Genomic DNA, 17,089 nt, shown 5'->3' with positions numbered 1-17,089 from the left:
AGTTCTTATTGTTTTTTAGTTAAGAGTGCTTGTGTCCAAAAAAATTTAATTTGTTCAGTCGGGCAAGGCCCGTTTAAGTTAGAGGGCCTTTGCCCTACCTTTTGAGTGCTTTTAGTTTTTATTAACTTTTGGTTAGTTGTTTTTTGGGCAAAGCCCGCTTAAATTAGAGGGCTTTGGGCCGTTTAACTTGTTTCAAATTGTTGTGAGGTAAACTTTCACCAGTACTCGCGCCAGTGTGTCTCGCGCTTTTCAGTTGGCGCAATTTGTGTGTAGTACTATACTTGTTGTGGTAGAGTAGTATTTCCTTAGAGTTGTACTTGTTGTGGCCTGTATCATGTCTAAGGAACAAAAGTCAGGTTTTAAAAAATGCACTCGGTGCAAATATAAAATGTCCATTACAGACAGTCAGTCAGTATGTGTTTATTGTTTGGGGCCGAAACATCTACAAGAGACTTGTAGCGTCTGTCATGCGTTCTCATCTAGAGTTCTTCAAGAACGCAAGAACAAATTAATATTGAAAGGGCTTATCAAGCCTTCTTTTGAGGAAGCCTTAGATCTACCTGTTACTTCCAAAAAGAAAAGATCGTCGGCTCCGACAAGTCCGTCGGAGCCGACTTCTAAAAAGACAAAATTGACCTCTTCTTCCTCGGCTCCACTGACTTGGGGCCGAGGGTCGAGTCTGCCTCGATACCTCCTACCTCGGCTCCATTGCTTTCGAGCCGCAAGTTGGAGTATCGAGAGGTGAATCACCTCCATCGGTTCCAATGGCTTCGGGCGGTGGAAGTGTGCAGCTCAGACTCTTCCCCTCGGCTCGGAGAAGGCTCCTTCGGTGCCGATGGTGGTCCATGCTGTGGTGGAGTCGGCGCCGATAGCATTGGAGCCATTTGAGCCGGTCCCCTTCTCTCGGGCCGAGAGGAAAGTCTTCTCGATTGTCTACCTCCTCTAAATCATCGAGACTTTCAGATTCGGACCTGGATAGGGTTTTACAGAGGCTATTCCAATCTCCAGTGTTTACTAAATTGGTCTCGGCTCCAGCACAGTTAGCTTCGGAGCCGATCCCCCCTCCAACACATTCGATTCCTCCTCCAACCTCCTCGGAGCCGTTGGAGTCGGTGGTGGTGGAGCAAAGTGGAGCCATACGGTCGGAGCAGAGACCCCTTCGAGGTCTCGGTTCCGACTGTGCTTCCTACCCTGTCCTCCGGTTCAGGGTTTGGTACTGCGACCTCTTCAGCCGGGCCCGAGGGAATACTTTGGGATTGGGTGCTTGGTGCCTAGTCTTCCTCTCGGAGCATCGGCTGCTGGAATTCCCAGTGCCATCGTGGCCTCTAGACCAGTGACCTCCTTGGATTCTGGAGGTCCGGCCTTTGAGGCCATGAGGAGCGCTGGCCATGCCTTTGCCGGTTCAGCAAGATTCTACCTCACCGTCCCTAGATTTGGAGACTGGTGCCTCTGTTGTGTTGCAGCCCCGGCAGCGGGCCCCAGGGCCTGAGGATACCCCCATCGGGGTTCCTTCTTCGGGTGGTCCATCCGAAACTGCTTCAGACGAACCCCACGGAAGAAATTGTGTAAGAGGAAGCACGTAGACTCCCAAGATGAGTCTATTACATCGGATACTGACCTCGATGACGCAGAAGGGTCCCCAAATCATCTTCGGATGATATCTCCTTCTCAGATATCTTGGAGATTCTGAGACAGAGAGGTGACTGGCAAGCCAAAACCCCTTCAGCTGAGGAGTCAGTCTTCCTCAAGGCCTTTGGGGCCCAGCCTTCCGCCTCCTAGGTGTCTCCGCCCTTGATGAACTCCTTGATTTGGTTTCTCGAAGGGTGGGAACACCCTGATTCTGTGGAACCAGTGCCTGCGAGGCCCAATAAATTTTGTCAGACCCCCAGAAGGAGTTTCTCACAAAGGGTGTGCCTGTAGATGCTTTGGTGGTGGCTTCTGCCACACAGCAGGACGTGGCAGAGGCTTTGACGTCTGTTCATCCTCCTAATAAGGATTCTAGGAGTATGGATAGGTACGGGAAGCGTACCCTGTCTTCAGCGGCCTTTGCCTTACGGTCGCTAAACTACTTATGTCATTTTACGAGGCTCCAAAGGGATCTTCTCAAAGAGCTAAATGACTCTCTTGTTGGTAACCTCCCTGAGGCGCTGGCCCCGACTGTTGGCGCACAGATGACTACCCTCTTTTCTATTGTTAACTCGTCCATGAGGCTCATTTCATATGCGGCCGAAGGGGCGAGTAGAGCAGCGGGAACAGGCGTTGCCCTCAGGAGACAAGCCTGGTTACGCTTGTGTTCGTTCGCGGAGGCCTTCAAGTCTTCCTTCGACGATGCCCCCTTTGATGGGTCATCTTTGTTTGGACCCAAGGTGAAGGACACACTAACTCGGTGCGAGCAGGAGGGCAAGACTTTGACTGCCGTTGGGGCCCGATTTTCCGCTCCTTCTAGGCCTTACCCCAAGGCTGGGAGAGGAGGGAAGATGTGGTTTAGAAAATCTCAGAAGTCTTTCCCTACTCCACCTAGTGATTCCCCCTCCAGAGGCAGGGGGGGGGGGATTTTGGAAGACGCCGCCCCAGAGGTGGCAGAGGCCCCCGTAACTCTGGAGACCGCGATTCCTTTCGTGGTTCTTCATACAACCAGCGTTCCTGAGTTGTTGCCCGACTGTGCAACTCCGGAGCCAGTCCGGGGTCGCTGCGGCGCACCCACAAGCTTGGGAATCCATAACAAGCGATCAGTGGGTGCTTCGCATTATTACCGGAGGTTATATCATCCCCTTCAACAAACCCCCCCTTTCTTTAAGGGAAATCCCGGACGTACCACCCAGTCAGCGGGATCAGGCAGCATTAGAGGTTTCAAAGCTGCTAGAAAAAAGAGCCATCCAGCCTGTCCCCATCGACCAGATCGGATCAGGAACTTACTCAAAATTATGTTTGGTACCAAAAAAGACAGGGGACTTCAGGCCCATTTTGGACCTCAGTTCATTGAATCATTTCGTAAAGAAGTCCAAATTCCGAATGGTCACTCTTCAATCTATTCTTCCTTTGCTGGAAAAAGATGCATGGATGTGCTCCATAGATCTCCAGGACGCTTACTATCACATTCCCATAGCTCAAGAGTCCAGGAGACATTTACGCTTCCGCCTCGGAGTCAGTCATTTCCAATTCCGAGCACTGCCCTTTGGTCTCACCACAGCCCCCAGGGTGTTCACCAAGTGTCTGGCAGTGGTAACTGCTCACCTGAGAAGTCTTGGATTCCAGGTATTTTCTTATTTAGACGACTGGCTCCTTACTGCCACCTCCGAGCATCTACTACTCCAAGCGCTCAGAGCCACGTTCACCTTGGGCCGTTTCTTGGGGATCACGTTCAATTTGCAAAAATCTGTACTACAGCCATCTCAGCGTATTACTTTTATAGGCGCAGACTTAGACACAAAAAGAATGCGCGCCTTTTTACCGGCAGCAAGAATTCAGGTCTTACAAGATCAAGTCAAATCCTGTCTCCCCTACAAAGAGCCCCGGCCCATCGGATCCTACAACTGTTGGGCTCGATGGCGTCGACCATACTTTTAGTTCCCTTGGCCAGACTTCACATGCGAATTTTACAATGGCTACTGTCGGTTCAATGGTCTTATCAGGAACTTCCCTTGAACCACTTAATCATAATCACGGAAAGTTGCCGTCGAGATCTGCATTGGTGGCTTCTCCAACCAAATCTCGACCAGGGGCGACCCTTCATACCTCAACGTCCCGTTGCCACTGTGACTACGGACGCCTCCCAGGTAGGGTGGGGGGGTCATTACCTGGACAGGTCGGTCCAAGGCACATGGCAGATCCAGGAAACGCATTTGCATATCAATGTCCTGGAGATGAGAGCGGTACTATTGGTACTCCAAGCTCTCCATCACGCTCTCCCACAGGGCCCGATTACTATCCTATCCGACAACATGTCGGTGGTGTGGTACATAAACAAGCAAGGTGGAACCAGGTCTTACCCACTATGCAGAGAAGCCATGAGACTTTGGCACTGGGCGGTAGCTACCAACCGCTTTCTAATGGCAACGCACATACCGGGGAAGTCCAATGTGATTGCGGACAGATTAAGCAGGACCATTCTTTTACCCCACGAGTGGTCCCTCAACCAGGGTATAGCTGCGAAAATCTTCGACAGATGGGGTCTTCCTTGCTGCGACCTGTTTGCCAGCCCTCACAATGCGAAATGCAGAGAGTTCTTCACACTGTTTCCTTCTCAGGGACAGATTCCCAGGGACGCTCTGACTCGCATTTGGCCCCACCGGTCTTCTCACGCCTTCCCTCCGTTCCCCTCCTACCGAGGGTGATACAGAAGGCCATTTACATGGAGAGCGAGATGATTTTGATTGCCCCGCACTGGTCTCGTCAAGTTTGGTTTCCTTTCCTACAGAGGCATGCGATAGAAGGTCCTTGGTTTCTATATCCGATGCCAGACCTGTTGACTCATCAGTCTGGACGGCTTCATCCGTCTCTCAGGTCCCTGAAGTTGGCAGCATGGTTACTCCACTTCCATCCTTAGTCGAGACAATGCTCTTTCGCGGACGTGGTCCACATACTGTCTTCTTCTCATAAACCTTCCACCATCAAACTTTATTCCAGTAAATGGAAAAGGTTTGCTTTCTGGGCTCAAGAACGGGGTATAGATCCTCTCACTGCACCAGTATCGGAGGTTCTGAATTTTCTGGCCTCCCTTTTTCAGTCGGGCTCTTCAGTTTCTACCATTAAGGTTCAGTTAGCGGCGATCTCTAATTTTCATGCTTCATTTGAACCTTCATTGATGTCTCACAAACTTTGTAAGGCTTTCCTTAAAGGGGCTTGGCTCCTTAGGCCTCCTTTATCTCATCCTGTCCCGGCTTGGGATTTGAATATGGTTCTTGCTGCCCTAACTGCCCGTCCTTTCGAACCAGCTGCTACTTGTGATTTAAAATTTCTGTCTTGGAAAACGGCCTTTTTAGTAGCCATAACATCTGCTAGGCGAGTTTCAGAAGCTATCTCCTCAATTCAATCCTCTTCCACTTATTTCAAACTGACCCTTTTTCACTCTTCATTTCGAAAATCCAAAAAACAATTTGCATACTTTTGCATTTGCATCAATTTTATAGAATTTACAAAAATTGCATTTTTATTTGAAGAGAACTGATCATTTATTTGAAATCAAATCAATTGTTTTTGAACTTTATCAAAAACCAATTGGGTCAACCTCATACAAAAAAATGGTGTATTAAAGATATTCAGATTTTATTATTTAATTTATTCACAAGGCCAACAAAGACCTTCCTTTCACTCGGTAGCTCATCAATTCAATTTACAAATTACTTCAAGTTCTTTCATTAGCATATCACTGCAATGTATCAATAGATGATATTTGTGCTTCAATTTCCTCATTAGCACACTTTCTCATTCGCTTTCCCATCTGGTTTTCAGAGTCAGGGAGTGTTCCACAGTTCCACCGTTCCACAGTTATGTAGGGGGGCCTGTCCCATCTGGGTGTGCTGTCTGTAGCTGTCATCTGTCCATGTTGTGGTTAAGTTTTTACCCCTGTTCATCCATTACCATAACTGTAGCCACAGCTATAGGAGACATGGGGCCACATCTTCTTCCTTCCATTCAGTTCCCCCGGCCCTTTTTTCTGTTTTTTGCTTTAGAATCTTCGCTTTTCTCTTTTTTCTTTGGTTTCTTTCTTGAAGAATTTTGCTTTTTCTGTGTTTGCATGAATTTTTCTGTGAATTTGCATGAATGTGGCAGGGAAGCAAGTGTAGTGCATCCTGGGATAGGAGTAGCTGGGCCAATGAGAGACCAGTGCTAGTGTATTAGTGAGCGTGTATCATTCTGGGGTTGTGCGACTCCATCTGATGGATCTGTTGTGAATGAGTGTGAATATGATGAGAGAGTAAGTTATGTACATAGCATAAAGTATATAGCCATAGCTTATATACATATTTATCAGTACATACAAATTATATGGGGGACATGATAAGATGATATTTAGGAGTATTATGGCAGATAATTAATTTTTTACTGGCACTAAAGGATATGTGGGGAGAGAAGAAAAGAAAATAAAAATTGAGAAAGAAGAAAAAAGCTTTTATTTATATATATAGCAAGATACAACAAATGAAAAAGTTTTACAAAGTTAGTTTAGATATTCTTGTATAGGCTTTTTACTTTCTTTTTAAGAACCCAAGGAGAAATTAATACAGAATTTAGAATTGAAAGATTTAGGGATTGGGGAGAAGGGAGAAAGCAGTTAGTTATTTGAATTTATTTAGGATTACCTGATTTTTAGAGCTACACAGTTAGCTACACAGTTAAGGCTCATATACATAACACTAGCAGTAAAAGGGATGATGAAGGGATGATGAAGAGAGTTACGGGATAAGATATATGAGAGTGCTTTTAGCATTGCAGTATTAAGAGAGATACATTCATACAATGTTATTAATTATTTAAGAGTAAAAGGAATAAAAGTATTGTAAATGTGAGAATGGAGATAGAGAATTTTGAAAAGAAGGATGAAAATTTGTGTAAAAAACATAAAGAAAATACCAAGGAAAGCACTGGAACATGGAAAAAAAAGAAAACAAGGCAAAGGAAATAAGCAAATAAGGCCAAGAGGGCAGGTGGATGAAATAGGAGAGGAAGGGCAAGGCCAAGAGGCAGGGCTTAGGCTTCCTCATTCCTTCCTACCAGAGCTATATCTCAAAAAAAAGGTAAAAGAAAGGAATAGTAGATTAAAAGACTTGCTATAGTAGAGTTTTTAGTGAATCTAGAAACAGAACAGCTGTTAAAGGGGGATAATTAGTAGGTAGGGCATATAAATATTGAATGATAACTATAAGAGAAGTCAGATGAGGGTTAGAAAAAATTTGGAAGAGAGGAGAATGGAAAAGCAAAAGAAAGAAAACAAAAGACATATGTATGGCTCCCAGTTATGCAACCAAGTCCAGAAGGTCTAGGATCTTTGCTTGAAAGTGCTTGCATATATATTTTTATACCCCAAACAGACTTCAAAGATTTTTTCCAAATAGGTAGTGTGTAGTGGGTGATGTGAGATGAAGAAAGAGAAGAGGTAACTGGAAACATATGTTTTGGGAGTGTAATGAGTTTGTATTTTTTAAAAATTCCCTGCAGATTACTCTGTCAGAAGTAGTGGGGGATCTAATGGTTATAAGTAAGGAAATTATTCTTTTGAGCTGGGATACAGGATCTAAATTGCCTAGACATAGTAAGCCCTTATTAAGTTTAATTCTGCTGGATGCCAAAAAGGCAATTACTACAAAATGGAAATCAAAGTCTATACCAACTGTAGTTGATGTGTTGAATATTATAAAAGAGACAAAAGAACTGGAAGAGGGATCTTTAGGAAAAGAAAGGAGCAATTTACATAGAAGTGAATGGAAATTGTGGGAACAATACCTACATAATAATGTTCAGGAAGTGTGGGGTTTAAGGAAAGGCAGGAATTCAGCAATTGTTTGTAATGTTGGACTGATGATAGTAGCAAATAAATTATGTGTGATGTATACTGTATTTAAGTGATAATTTAGTAAAGGTGTTTAAAAGTTGAAAAAAAAAAGTAATATGAAAGTAGGTGCACCTGGATTATTTTTACAAATGTTTCCAAAGATTGTCTTTGAAAGTTGACCCATTTTCAGTGTCTTATGTCTGCAGGTAGTTGGTTCCACATAGCAGGTCCCATTCTTAAAAGAGCTTTCCCCCAGTAGTTTAAACATAGGCCTGACTAGTGTGAGTGAAATTTCTTGGTTGCTTCTGTGGGACTAGTTTTGTTCCCTCATCTGGAACAGTTTTTTTAACGGGAGAGCAATAGGCTAATGCTAGGTCTTTAAATAGCAGTGTACTTAGTAGATACATAGCTCTATTAGTAATGGGGAGCCAGTGAGCCTTAGTGTAAAGGATGCAGTGGTGAGAATTCACATCAGCAGAGAGAGCAAATCTAAATATTTTATTTTCAAGTGTCTGGATTTTTTGGATGTTATATGGTGATTGCAGGATGACCAATGGTAGGCAATATTGAAGTTTGGGAATTGGCACATTTTTGCTTCTGGCTGTCCATGCTGCTGAAACTAGAACATACATGAGTCTGTAACACAGTTTAAGTTGTGCCAGAGCTTTGGTTTAAGAATGTAGGTGTTATTATTGAAATTTAGCAAGGGATCCCGTGTTGCATCAAGGCATTGCTGCTGTGAAACATTTGGTATGCAGTTTCTTTTCAAGCCTGTTAAACATATTGTAGCTAGGAATGGCAATTTTATATTCACAGAGAAGAGAATATCACTTGCATTGGTACTGTTCATTTGAAGTTTATTGTATAAAGCCAGTTACACAGGTGTGTAAACTGAGACTGTTAGCTGTTGTAGGGAAGAAAGGGTTTTGCTAGCTTGTAGTAAGAAAATGTCATCTCAGTTGTGTAAATCCAGTGTGATATTAAAAAACAGAGAAATTAGGAATGGACCCAAGACAGAATTGAGGTACTGTAGGTTGCAGAGTTGCCATTTCAGAGAGTTTAGTATAATGTTAGATTTGGAAGGTAATATCCTGTAAGCAGTTTTGAACTAAATTAGGATGTTTTCACAAAGTTAAGTTTGTGAAACTTACCAAGTGTTAAACTGTGGTTCACTGTTTCAAAAGTGTGTGTCATGTCTGCAAACATACCAATGGTAATGAGACCTTCATTCATATTACTATAAATCCTGTCTCTGGCAGATAGTAAAGTGGTCATAGTACTAACAGAGTCTCTGAAGCCACATTGTTTATCACAGAGAAGACTGTAACTATTTATTTGTTTAAACAATTGTTGGCATATTAGTTTTTCAAAGATCTTAGTGATGGGCATAAGTTTGAGATTGGTCTGTAATCCTTAAATTTTGAAGGTAAATGAATGTTGGGTAAAGGAATAATTGCAGTAAGCAGGAGGTACTGTCCCAGCAGTGAGTGAGAGATTAAAAATATGTGTAATTGGTTTAGCCTAATTTTAGAAAAGTGTGATGTAGTTTTCATCTGAGGAGTTTAGTTTAGAGAGTTGTGATTTAGTTTGTTTAGCAGTTATGGCTGTAAAGTGCAAGATGACAACATAGATTGCTAAAGGATAGAGTTGGGGAGGATAATTACTTTTTTAATGAGGATTTTGGGAAAAAAGAGTTGCTCATCTGTCTTATGGTTGAGAGAATATAGTTTCTATAGGCACTGGCAAAGTTAGAGTTAGAATTGAAATAGTGATTTCTACCAAAGGATTTAGAATTGATTACTGAGGTTTAATACGCCAGTCAAATGCAGGCAATATGGAAGATCTGCATCTGTGTAATCAAACTTACTCACTGCACATAATTGACAACTAATTATTCTGCATTGTATATGAGAGTGAAATCCTGCTTTGCTTCTCTACCCATGTTCATTTCTCACTTTTATCATCTGTACCCACTACTTTCCAAAACAACCCCCTTCTTCTACCCCCTGCTAACTACACAACTCCCTAAGAAACTACCATCAATTAAAATAATGATTAAAATCAGTTAAGCAAAGCTCATTTCCTAAACAGGTATCAATGCATCCCTGCTGCTGACTTTGATATTTACAGACAGAACTTCTGGAAAATCAAACAGTCAGCTACAGCTAAATAAAAAACTAGCCCCCTCCACCTGGTGGAACTTTTACATTAGACAGTACCTTGCCTTAAAAGCACCCACCTCTTCCAGAAGACAATTATGATAACTAAAGGCATCCAAACTAACAAAATAAATAAATAAATAAAATGTGTGTGTGTGTGTGTGTGTGTGTGTGTGTGTGTGTGTGTGTGTGTGTGTGTGTATATATATATATATATATATATACATTTTTTTTTTAATTATCTCCATCCATATACAACCCTTTTTTCCAATTTTGCACATGGGGTCGGAGTGTCACTTTAACAATGCAGTCATCTCAAGCCAAGGTTTACACTGCCAGGTGGCTATCCCTGTCATGGTAGTTCATCCATACCATTCACTTGTGCACACACACTCGCACGTACAGCCAGTTTAGTGTCCAGTCCACCTACTGCATGTCCTTGGAATGTGGGAGGAAACCGGAGCACCCAGAGGAAGGCCGCACGACTGCAGGAAGGACATGCAGATTTCACACAGAAGGTACCCCAGCCGCATCCCGGCCGCCCATGTGTATGTATATATATATATATATATATATATATATATATACATATCTATACACACACCTATCATACATATATATATATACATACACACACACACACACACACACACACACACACACACACACACACACACACACACACACACACATATATTTATAACTCTAACTTACAGTGGGTCTCTCAGAGAAACAAAGGGAAAAACACGCACAGAAGGACAAAAGGGTTTTTATCTAACTCTATGCGCCAGTCATCTGAGCACGGAAACACCCGGAATCCCTGCAGTCTCATGTGAGCTACTTCTACTGCCAAACACCTGGTAAACACCCTGGGGGCTGTGGTTAGGCCAAAGGGATGAGCTCTGAATTGGTAATGACTGGTTCCCATCTGGAAACATAGATATCTCCTGGATCATCTGTTCATTTTGATATGATAGTACACATCCTGAAGATCTGTTGAGCACATCCAGTCACCCTTGTGCAGAAAAGGCAGAATGGACTGAACCATGACCATCTGGAACTTTGTGTACTGAACAGACTGATTCAGATAGCTGAGATCCGAAACTGGTCTCCCGTCTCCTGTTTTCTTTGGCACTAAAAATAATCTTAAGTAAGTTCCTGACTCTTTCTGGTCTGGGGGGACTTCTTGGATGACTCTTTTTTTTTAGCAGCTTCTTTATTTCTAGTGCTGCTGCTTCCCTTTGATTGGACTGAACATTGAGGATTTTGTTTTCTCCTGGGGGGGAGGTGGATGGGAAAATGGCATCATACAACCTCTGGATATTATCCTCAGCAACCATGAATCTTTTATAATTTCTAACCAGGCTGTCTGGTCCAGGGATAAATGACCCCCAACTTCCTCCAAAGATGGAGAGTTGGGACTCCTTTCAGGAGCAGTGATAGGATCTGTTAGAGAAAGTATTGTGAGATCCCTGGTTATGCGGATGACCTCTGCCATGGGGACAGCATCTTCAATTACAGTTCCCCATCTGCCCCTGGATGAAATGTCTCCACATGGATTTTGGAAGGGGCCTTGGGAATTTTTGAACCACATTTTCTGTCCACCACATTGGTTCCTAGAAAAAGTCCTGATGAGGGTTTGAAAAATGTACTCCCACAACAGACAGGCTTTTTCCTTCCTGTTCACACCTAGAGAGTGTGTCTTTTACTTTGCGGCCAAATAAGGAACTTCTGTCAAAAGGAGCACTGATGAAGGAAGGTTTGAAGGGCTCTGCAAAGTCACACAATTGCATCGAGACATGTGTCCTGATAGAAATGCCTGAACCCATCACACATGAGGTGCCTTCACCTGCATGGGAGATAAGCCTCATGGACGAGTTGGAATTGGACTGAAGGGTGGCCAACTGTGAGGCAGTAGTGCTGTCTGCCTTGGGGGATTTGTTCCCAGTGAGGGATTTGGTAAGTTCCTTAATCAAATCCCTCTGAATTTTCATGAAGTGTGCCAAATAATTTAGTGACGAAAGGGCAACATTGCTGAAGTATAGACATGCTTCCCAAATCTATCCAGTATCCTAGACTCCATGTTAAGGGGGTGGACAGAGGAACTTTGTTCCGCTAGTTCCTTCTTTGTGGCTGCCACTATGACCACTGTATCAAGTGGTACTCCCTTGCTACAGTATTCTGTGTCCTTTGATGGTGCCATGATCCTGTCTGGTCTCTTGAGGATAGGCTCACTGGTATCAGGATCTTGCCACACCCATCCGGAGACCAAATCAGTGAGCTCATTGGTGGGCAGAGTCTCCCAGAAGGTAGACAAGCCAGCTCCAAAAGCCTCCAAAAATACCGACTCCTCTTGGGAAAAGTTGTCGGGAAGCCAACCACCCATTTGTTTAAGAGTTCTAGGATGTCTATAAATAAGATGTCATCAGGTGCTGATCTTGGGGACCCTTCCTCCTCATCAAAGTCGGTATCTTCTGTGACAGAGTCTTGTGGAGAGTTCAAGTGCCTCCTTTTACACATTCTCTTCCTAGGAACGTCTTTGATGTGATGCTCCAGAGAAGTGTCAGAAGAGATTAAAATACTCTGTTGGGTGTTCCAGAGACTATTTTGGCCTGGTTGCCCAGTGGCATAGCTGGTTGGGGCTCTAGACATAGAGTCAAATGGAGTTGGGTAGTCAGAGTCAAAGAGGGGAAAGAAGTCCGAACTCTTGGAGCAGACAAAGCTCTCTCCACTAACTCAAAAGTAGAATACCTCAAAGAGAAGGAAACCGACCGTTCCAGTAAGACATACTTACGGATCATAGGCTCCCTCTGTCTTGAAGGCAGACTGCTCGAGGAAGGAGTTGGAGGCAAGTGATCCAGTGCCGAAGCTGCGAGGGGCAGATCCGGCTCCAACGCTATGGCTGCGAGAGTCATCTGGCTGTGAAGTGCTTTGTGCTAATCCACTCAAGAGATGCCACTGGAGTTAAAGATATCACTATCTTAGGATCTAATGCAGATGACTCTGGAATCTTTTTATCCAAAGGCTCCAAAACCAAATGTCGGATCAGAGATAGAGCCAGTAACAGGGGAGTAGTACTGATAAAGGTCTCTAGACCCAGTGGAGTTGGAAGTGAAAGAACTCCCATTTGAATCTGCATCAAGAGGAATTTCCTCATCATCCTGTCACATCGGCTTAAGTCAGACTCTTGGAAGATCATATAGAGGATGCTGTTGAAGATGATCTGGAGTAATGTCTCTGTGACCATTTAGTAAAAAGGGGGAAAGGAGCCAAGAGGAAACAGGATCTGGGAGCAGTTGCAGTGATCAGATATGAGGACATTTTTCTGGACGAGATTTTGGATCTGAAGAGGTTGTATCTGACACTAAGTATTTTACAGGGGGTTGAGATACCAGAGCCAAAGAAGTAGTCGGATCCATGGAGGATTGTCTCAATTCTTTATGAAGTGAATCTTCCTTCTTGTCAGGTGTTTTGCTGGTTTGAGCTCTAGATGATATCAGTGCAGATTTAGAGGGGAGGAAACCTCTTAAAATTAACTTGTTTTTCCTTTCAGTTAAGGCTTTTGGATTGAAAGCCTTACAAGTATCACAGTTATAATCAAGGTACACTGGGCCTAAACAGTAGACACACTTTGTATGTGCATGAAATAATGGTAGGCCATGCACTTGTTAAAACCCAAAGGTTTCAAAGACATTGTTTTCTTAAAAAAGTTGATTAACAGGGAAGGGTTTTTTTGCAAAAAATTAGAGGGAAAATACCAACTATGGTAATTAAAGAGGTACTTACAGTACAATAAAGGAAGGATACCAGTGATGGTAATCAAGAAATATGCAAGTAAAGGAAAATAATTTTAAGTAGTAAAAGAGAAAAGGAAGACTATATGAGAGGGAGGATAGCACTAGAGAGATTGAAATATTTAAACGCTATAAAGTTCCACAAGTAATAGGTCAAGGATTTTATTCCAGACTTTTCCTGGTACCCAGAAAAGAGGGCACTTGGCACCCAATCCTAGATCTTTCCATTCTAAACACCTTCCTGGTGGTACCAAAACTTTCACCCTTCAACAGCTTCTTCCTATGCTGTCCAAAGATGCCTGGTTAGCCACCCTAGACCTAAAAGAAGCCTATCTGCATATCCCTATCAGGGACGCGTATGTTTCAGGGCAGGATCTATGCATTATCAGTTCTCTGCACTTCCCTTTGGCTTATCCACTGCTCTCAGAGTCTTCACAAAATGCTTGGCTCCAGCCAATGCCTATTGCAGACAGAGAAAGATTCAAATTTACCCTTACTTGGACGATTGCCTGATTCAGGCAGACAGTCAGGAAAAGCTGTTGCAGTACCTGACATTTGTAAAGAACCTTCTAGCCTCCCCGGGGTACACTATCAACAAAAATAAATCAAATCTAGTCCCCAGTCAAAAGATTGTATTCCTGGGAGCAAGCTTGGACACAGCATCCCAGATGGCATTCCTTACTCCAGAAAAACAAGCCTATCTTACAGGCTACTTCGCTCAAATAGCCACCAAAACCTAGCTATCCGCAAGGAAAATCCTGCAGGCCCTAGGGTTCATAGCCTCTTGCATTCTACTAATTCCATATGCCAGACTGCATATGAAGAAACTTCAGTGGTACTTAAAAAGTCTTTGGTGCCAATATTCTCAGGACCTGGAAACCATCATAACTATCATACCTTGTCTAAGGACAGAGTTTCTTTGGTGGCAGCAACATGCAACCACAACAAGGGACTTCCCTTTACTCAAACCCTCACCACCCAGACCCTAACCACAGATGCATCAGACTATGCTAGGGGGGCACACATGGACGACAAGTGCATTCAGGGTCACAGGAGCCCAAGTCAAATTCATCTGCACATCAACCAAAAAGAGATTCTAGCTGTTCAGCACACTCTGGCATCTTTCATATCCCTACTCTCACCACGACCTCTGCTAATAAAAACAGACAACACCACAGTTATGTGGTACATCAACAATCAGGGGGGAACCCTCTCTTACTCACTCTGCAGGCTAGCCATGGCCCTGTGGAACATGGCCTTGGACATGCATATTCATCTGCAAGCTCAATTTCTGCCAGGCAAACAAAACCCTTTGGCAGACAACTTTGCAGAAATCTCCGAGACCCACACGAGTGGCAATTAGACCCCAGCACTTTCAGCCTTCTAACCCAGAAATGGGGGACCCCGGAGGTGGACATTTTTGCCTCCCCTACAGTCACCAGCTCAGCAAATTCTGCACCAGGACACCTCATAGCAGGGCCTGGAAAGTGGATGCCCTATCCTTCCAGTGGGTAAACTTCTCAATCTATGCATTTCCCCCTCTGCCTCTTCTCACAAGAACATTACTCAAGATAAGACAGGACAGACCAAGGGCAATCCTGATTGCCCCGGACTGGCCATGTCAGCACTGGTACCACTACTGTGCAGCCTGTCACCGGTGCCACCCTGGCACCTACCCCAGATCCCAATCCTCTTCACTCAGCAGGGGGGACAGATCTTTAATCTGCAACTGCAAACCCTGAATCTTGCAGGCTGGCTTATTCTTTCAATTCTCCCCCAGTGACCAGCCTAAGCAAGCAAGTGCTGGACATCATTCTTGAAGCCAGAAGACCCAGTACAAGGAAATCTTATGCTGATAAGTGGAAAAGCTATTGTTCCTGGATTCAGTCTAAAGGAGAGAACACAACACTGCCCTCCTCACCTCTAATCTTGGATTACCTAGCAGATCTACTCCACAGAGGCCTATCCTTCTACTCCATTAAGATCCATGTCTCTGCCATCTCGGCTCATTACAGCACTGAGCCACCTCTCTTCTCTCATCCTCTCATCAAACAGTTTCTGAGAGGGGCAGACAACTTAAGGCCACCAAGGAGAGTCCTCACCCCTGCTTGGAACCTTAACTTTGTACTGGAAGAGCTTACACTAACCCCCTTTGAGCCTGCGGCTTCAGCAGAGTTAAACTTCTTGTCTTGGAAAACAGCCTTGCTTTTGGCCGTCTCTTCAGCTAGAAGAGTGTCTGAGCTACAAGCACTTATGGCTGCGGAAGCCTTCATTATTTTTCATGCTGACCGGGTCTCCCTCAGGATTACCCTTCCTTTATGCCTAAAGTGGTGTCCAGTGTGGCTCTCAACCAATCTATCCATTTGCCAACCTTCTTCCCTAACTCTCAAAATAAAGGGGAAAGGATCCTGCACTCCTTAGACATGTACAGACAGCTCAAATTCTATATTGATAAGACAAAGCCTTCCAGGAAATGTGACCAGTTACTAGTCAGTTTTGCACCCGGGGCAGAGGGCAAGGCCATTTCAAAACAAACAATTTCCAAATGGATAGCACATTATATCCATTTCTGCTACAAACACCATGAGAAACCAACCCCTCAGGGGGTAAGAATACATTCCAGTAGGGCAGCTTCTACCTCTACAGCATTCCTCAGGGGAGTCCCTACCAGGGACATTCTGGAAGCTGCTACCTGGAGTTCTATTCACACCTTCACCAAGCATTACCACCTGCCTATCTTTTCCAAATCCAGGGCGGGTTTTGCAACAGCAGTCCTGCAGAGTATACTAGCCAGCCCCAACTCTTCTTGACTGCCTCTACCCATTCTTCAGCTTTGGGAATCAACTCAAGTGTCATGACTGCAACAGTGAAACACGAAGAACCTAGTACAGTTGTGTACACTTACCATAAATGTAGATGTTCAAGTTTATTCACTGTTGCAGTCCTGGTTTCCCAACATCCAGCCCCCTTGTCTCTCTCTCTCTCTCTCTCTCTATCTCTTTCTCTGTCCTTACTGTGTCTATTACTCACCCCTTACAGGGCTATTGGTATTTACTTTGTACAGGTGGTGTTTTCCCACCATAACTTAGCTCCCTATTTGAGGTGTTCCTGACATTTGGGGCAAGAAAAACTGATGTAATGGCATTGGCTGCCTGTTTATACCCCTGATGACCTGACGTCAGTCCTGAAGCAAAAGCAACCGACGCAGAAATACTAAGCCTCTGGTATTCGGGCCGACTGAGGGCGATCTGTAGGCAGATAACCCAAGAGTCATAATTGCAACATCTACATTTATGGTAAGTGTACACAACTGTACTTTTCTGTGGTGGGGGACAAAAAGTGCAACACATGAAAATTGTACTGTATTTCTTTGATTATTTTTTCTGGTTGCTTGACAATTCTGGTTGGCTGAGTTCCAGTTAACTGAAAGTTTACTGTATGTGGAGGCACACTTTCAGAATGGAGTCATCATAGCAGACATTCTAATTACTTTTTAGCCAAGTGGTGTTTTAAGAGTATTCAAATTATGTCCTAACATCTACTTGATGACAGAAGTGATTCCTGTCTCTCATATCGGTCTCTCAGTATCACAGTATGTTGTGGGTCAGGAGGAATGGATGGTGGACCAATAGGATACAACGTTG

At 43.9% G+C, this 17,089-nt stretch overlaps 1 protein-coding gene across 1 annotated transcript in view; it reads left to right on the top strand.

The window, feature by feature from the left end:
• Nucleotides 1-17,089, top strand: part of TMEM71 (transmembrane protein 71) — a 449,505-nt gene that overhangs the window by 347,644 nt on the left and 84,772 nt on the right. The window lies entirely within an intron of this gene.

The sequence above is a fragment of the Protopterus annectens genome, chromosome 3.part1 (assembly GCF_019279795.1).
Source record: "Protopterus annectens isolate FY-2018-M chromosome 3.part1, PAN1.0, whole genome shotgun sequence".
In the NCBI taxonomy this organism is placed as follows: Eukaryota; Metazoa; Chordata; order Ceratodontiformes; family Protopteridae; genus Protopterus; species Protopterus annectens.
This window is presented reverse-complemented; position numbering and strand designations above follow the sequence as displayed.